Below are 6,000 nucleotides of genomic sequence, written 5' to 3'. Positions count from 1 at the left end.
CTGTCCCAAAAATAAATAAAAACATTGAAAAAAAATTTAAAATAAAATAAAATAAAATAAAATAAAATAGGTTTGTCCAGGGGTGCCTGGGTGGTTCAGTCGGTTAAGCATCCAACTCTTGGTTTTGGCTCAGGTCACGATCTCACGGTTCCCTGAGTTCATGCCCTGCTCGGGCTCTGCACTGACAGTACAGAACTTGCTTTGGATTCTCTCTCTCTTCCCCCCTACTCAAAATAAATAAATAAACCTTTTTTTTTTTTTTAAAGTAGCTTTGTCCACTTTGTTGTGATAGCACCTTTCCATTTTCTAAACAACCTCATAGTGAGGTCTCATCCATAAAGTCATTAGTTTGGTTTTCATCGAACAACATAAAACACTATTTTATCATTCACTCCACCATTTGGATGCATTTAGAAACTAGAGAGTTGATGAACTCCACTACTGCAGACAAACCCAAACGTTAAGACATCCTCCCCCACACCTCCCAAGCATATTAAGGGATAGCAGAAAAAGGGCTAGACTCGAGTCAGAGGTCCTGGTTTACATCTGACTCCATGTCTCCAATAGGAGACCCCAGAAATCACTTAAAACTCTCATCTTACTCATCTCCTGTATTCTCAGAGTCTAGTCTAGCATCAGACACAGAGCAGATGTCAAAATGATGACGTATCAGTCTCTGGACCTTGCTTCAATTACCAATAAAATGGGTAAATTATTAGTTACTTTGAAGGGCTGTTGTGAAAGTTCAATACTGTAGTAGTATTAATAGTTTTTAATCATAAAGGGCAACACTGGAATGCTAGAAATATTCTATATGTTCTAAACATTCTATATCTTTGTATGGGTGGCAGTAATTGTATTAGTTTTCTATTGGTGCATGGCAAATCACCACAAACTTAGTAACTTAAAAACAAGAGACATTTAATATCACATAGTTCTGCCAAGAGTCCAGGGCATGACATAGCTGGGTTCCTTGCTAAGGGTCTCACAGGTTGAAATCAGGTTGACAGCAGGACTGTGTTCCTTTCTGTAGACAAGAGAAATCTGCTTCCAACCCCATTCAATTACTGGCCAGATTCAGTTCCTTGTGGTTATAATACTGAGTTTCTTGTTTCCTTGGTCACTGTCAGCCAGGGAATGCCCTTCAGCTCCTAGAAACTGTCTACATTTCTTGCCACATGGCCTCCTCCATCTTTAGAGCCAGCAACAAAGAATCCCGCTCACATGGAAGCCTTCTCACACTTTGAATTTCTTCAAGAAGAACTTGGTCCCTATTGAGGGCTTATCCAATTAAGTCAGGTCTGCCCAGGATAGTATCTCTTTTTTTAAAGTCATGGGAGTGATATACTATCACATTTACAGGTCCTTCCCACACTCAAGAGAAAAAGAATTATATAAAGGCATGGATCAGTGGGAGTCATCTTAGAATTCAACCTACCACAGTTACAGATACAAATGTAAAATTCCATTGTACTATATATTTGCAATCCACGTACTATACTGTATGTAAGATACACCTCAAAAGATAAAGAAAAGGGGTGCCTAGGTGGCTCAGTCAGTTGAGTGTCCAACTTTTGATTTCAGCTTTGGTCACAGTCCCAGGGTTGTGGGCTTGAGCCTGGGTCCTGCAACGGTCTCTGTGCTGAGTGTGGAGCCTGCTTGGGATTCTCTCTCTCTCTCTCTCTCTCTCTCTCTCTCTTTCTCTCTCTCTCTCTCTCTCCTTCTGGCCCTCTCTCCCACTGGCTCTCTTTCTTTCTAAAATATAATTAATTAATTTTTTAAAAAGATAAAGAAAAGAGCAAAAGGCTACAAAGATGTTAATGCTTATTCTGTTGCTATTAAATCTAGTTTTATCCCAAACTCTCAGTAAGCTTCCCCCCAAAATATGAACTCTAGTTGTTGATGAGGTTAGAAGCCATCAAGGCTTCTATCAGGCTATGATGATCTAGGGACCACAGTACAGGTGCTAATAAAAATTCAGCAGCAATTCTGACACTGGGAAAGACTGTCAGAAACCAGATACTTATCCCTGATGAGCTATTTTCATCTAATTAAAAGCTATGTTTCTTTGCTTTTGACTGGAATTATACCCATGCATGGGGGAAGACAGGTAATCTCAAACAGTTCAGCAGACTAAATATGCATCTTAGAATAAGTTTAACTTGCAGGAAAATCAATTAACTAATACTTTTTTTAAATGTTGATAGGGAAATAAAACCCTTCAAAATATAGGATTCATAAGTAAAATAATAAAAGTGGAAAGACTATGAACCCTTCCAAGTCCAGGTCAAATAACACACAAATGGGTGTGAAACATGTCAGAGAGTAAGGAAGTGCTTAAGGAAAAAAATGTGTATACACACACACACACACACACACACACACATATATATATACACATATATGTATACATACACACACATACATATACACATATATAAGTATCATAGGTACATATATACGTTAGCATGTCAAAGGGGCATAGGGGCCAAATTGAAAAAGTTCCCAATTGCCAAAATTGAAGCAATTAGAGCAACAAAATAAATAACAGTTGAATTCGGTAATAATCCAAAAAATGAGATAAATAATCATGAGCCATGAGTCTATATGGACATAATTAAATAAATTGGAAAGAAGGGACAACTCTTCCTTACAGAAAAATTCCAATTAATAAATGTCTTAGAAATGAGAGATTAGAAAGTCACCATTAAATACCACCCAAATAATTGCTGCTGACAAGATCTATTAATGAATGCTAAAATTAGTGGGTGAAAGTATAAGCAGAAATAGGATGTGTACATCCTGATGGAATACAGAGACATCCAGGATGTCTTTGTATTAGTTTCCTGTGGCTACTATAACAGATTGCCACATATTCAGTGGCTTAAAACAACACAAATTTATTCTCTTACACTTTTGGAGGGAGGCCAGAAATCCAAAATCAGTATCACCGATACCAAATCCAAGGTATCCGTAAGGCCATGCTTTCTCTGGAGGAGCTAGGGAAGAATCTGTTCCCTTTCCTCTTCCACACCTGTATTCTTTGGCTCATGGCCTCTTTCTCCATTTGTTAAGCCAGCAGCATGGCATCTTCAAATTTCTCTCTACTTCCACTGTCACATTGCCTTCTGCTTTTATATGAAATCTCCCTCTTCCTCCCTCTTAAAAGGACACTTGTGATTGCATTTAGGGCCCACTCAGATTATCTGGATAATCTCTCCCCATCTCTAGACCCTTAGCTTAATCACACATGCAAAATTTCCTTTGCCATCCATATATAGCAACGTTCACCAATTTGAGGGATTAAGATCTGGATATCTCTGGGGGCCATTATTCAGCCTACCACAGTTTCAAAGTATCCCCCCAGGATACAGAGAAGAGAACCCCGACAGACACCACTTTAACCAGGTGATCAAATTTAACATTGTTAACAGAACATATTGACATCATGTACTCCCTTAAAAGGACACAACATCATTTCTGTGCTATTCTTCCAAAAATGCATACTCTCATTCCAATCATTAGAAAACATTTAAAAATCCAAATTTAGAAACATTCTAAAAAATATTTGACCAAAGTTCTTCAAAGTGTAAAGGTCAAGATAATGTCACAGAAGTAAGACTAAAGAAACATGGTGACTAAATGCAACCTGGGATTCTGCATGGGATTCTAAAACAGAAAAAGGACATTGGTGGAAAAACTCATGAAATCCAAGTAAACTCTACAGCTTAGTTAATGATACTGTACTGATGTTAAAACCTTAGTTTTGGAAGTATTCTGTGGTTATATAAGATGTTAGCATAAGGGGAAGCTGGGTGTAGGCTATACAGGAACTTTATACTATTTTTGTAACTTATTTTAAGTCTAAAATATTCCAAAAACAAAAAATATATATATTAAAAAAGAGAAAGAAAGGAATGAAGGGAGGAACATAGGGAAGGTGGGAGGCATGTGAGCCCTTGGTTTAGGGTCTTTGAGTGCGCCCTGCTGGTCACGAGAGTGAACTGCAGTGAAGTCCTCCAAGGCTGGGTGTCTTTGATGTTATGTAAAGCAACTGCCCTTCTCTTTTCCTTCCAGTAATGTACCTGCTCTGAGGTGGTCTTCTCAAAGCCAAGCTATTCTCCTATTGATTCACGGTTTCTTTCTTCTTCTAAAAATCCATCAAAAGTCTCACTAGTTCCAAAATCTGTCTTCTCTCTAAACAGAACAGTACATCACAAACCCACAAACACTTACTGGTTGAACATCGAGACCTGTCAGGTGCAGGTAAACCATCCAAAACTCCACCCGCTGACCATCCCACTAGACACCCAGGATTGAGGCAGCCACGCCAGAAGACTGGGGCTGGGGCAGAGGATAGAGTATGAGGAGTGCAGGACTAGGGGGAATAGACGCGAGGTTGAGGCCCAGGCAAATAAAGGCAAATAAAAGTATTTCTATTAATGATGTTTCATATATGAATCTTTTAAGGGGCGCCTGGGTGGCGCAGTCGGTTAAGCGTCCGACTTCAGCCAGGTCACGATCTCGCGGTCCGTGAGTTCGAGCCCCGCGTCGGGCTCTGGGCTGATGGCTCAGAGCCTGGAGCCTGTTTCCGATTCTGTGTCTCCCTCTCTCTCTGCCCCTCCCCTGTTCATGCTCTGTCTCTCTCTGTCCCAAAAATAAATAAAAAAACGTTGAAAAAAAATTTAAATAAAATTAGTAACTCACTGGCTTCAAGTAAATAAAATACAGCTTTCATTTGGAAAAGACTGAGATTTCTTGTGGCACATGATAGTGGAGACCAGAGATATATAGACTGGCAGTATCCTGGCTGTATCTGGGCCACAGACAATAATTTTATTTAGCCCACACAATATTTTAAATGTTTGCAATTGGATGCCAATGTTTTGAAATCTGGAGATATTACATTTAAAGATTAAGGATTAAGAGTTCTGATTTTTGTTCATGGAAAAAAGAAACCCTATACATGTGAGCACATTTCTGCACAACAAAGCAGCAAGAGCTATAGACAGGCTGTGCTTGCACTTAGGTTCTTCCCCCACCATTCACACAAGGCATGCCTATGACTAATACCCACCCTGGCTAGATTCACATGTATTGCACGCCTAGGCCCTATGGCAATAGTGTTTGCCAGTATCTGTGCAGTATCTATCATATATACTGTCATATATGCTTTCAACAGCCAAAAGGGCCTTGCCATCTGCATAAGTTTCCTTAATAATATTCATCCTTTCTTTCTAAAAGTCACCATGGCTAAAACAGAACACACACATTTACTCTATATTGTTTTACTTTTAACAATACCCAATGCCAATGGATCAAAATCACCTGGAAGGTTTGCTAAAACTCAGATTGCTAGGCCCCACGCCCGAGTTTCTGATTCAGTAGCCTGAGGTAAGACCTAAGAATCTGCAATTCTAGCTGATTCTGCTAATGCAGAGATCACACGTTGAGAAAACCAGAGTTCAGTAACATAATGCTTTTGATTTTAAAAATCTCCTTGCCGATTTCATACACGTTTCTTGGATAACTCTAGAGTAGTGATATCCGACAGAATTTCTGCAATGATGGATACACTACATTCCATATAAAATGCTGCCCAACATGGTAGCCACCAGCCACACATGGCTCCCTAGGATGTGTGACTTAAGAATTAAATTTTAGGGGAGCCTGGGTGGCTCAGTCAGTTAAGTGTCCGACTTTGGCTGAGGTCATGATCTCACAGTTTGTGGGTTCGGGCCCCGCATCGGGCTCTGTACTGACAGCTCAGAGCCTGGAGCCTGCTTCGGATTCTGTGTCTCCCTCTCTCTCTGCCCTTCCCCTGCTTGTGCTCTGGCTCTCTCTCTCTTTCTCTTAGAAATAAATAAACATTAAAAATTTTGTTTAAAAAAAAAGAATTACATTTTAATTTTTAGTTAATTTTAATTAATTTAAATTTAAATAGCCATGTGTGGCTAGTAGCTACCATATCGGACAGTATAGCACCGAAGTCTCTTGAGC

General features: G+C 39.5%; 1 protein-coding gene across 3 annotated transcripts in view; it reads right to left on the bottom strand.

Annotated features, from left to right (window-relative positions):
• The window catches only part of NXPE3 (neurexophilin and PC-esterase domain family member 3), a 44,370-nt gene that overhangs the window by 8,405 nt on the left and 29,965 nt on the right, over positions 1-6,000 (bottom strand). The gene's annotated exons all lie outside the window — the stretch shown is intronic.

This window comes from Herpailurus yagouaroundi, unplaced genomic scaffold, assembly GCF_014898765.1.
Source record: "Herpailurus yagouaroundi ecotype Mexico unplaced genomic scaffold, PumYag 162, whole genome shotgun sequence".
NCBI classification, from domain to species: domain Eukaryota; kingdom Metazoa; phylum Chordata; class Mammalia; order Carnivora; family Felidae; genus Herpailurus; species Herpailurus yagouaroundi.
Note: the sequence above shows the minus strand (reverse complement) of the source record. Positions and strands in the feature narration are given on the sequence as shown.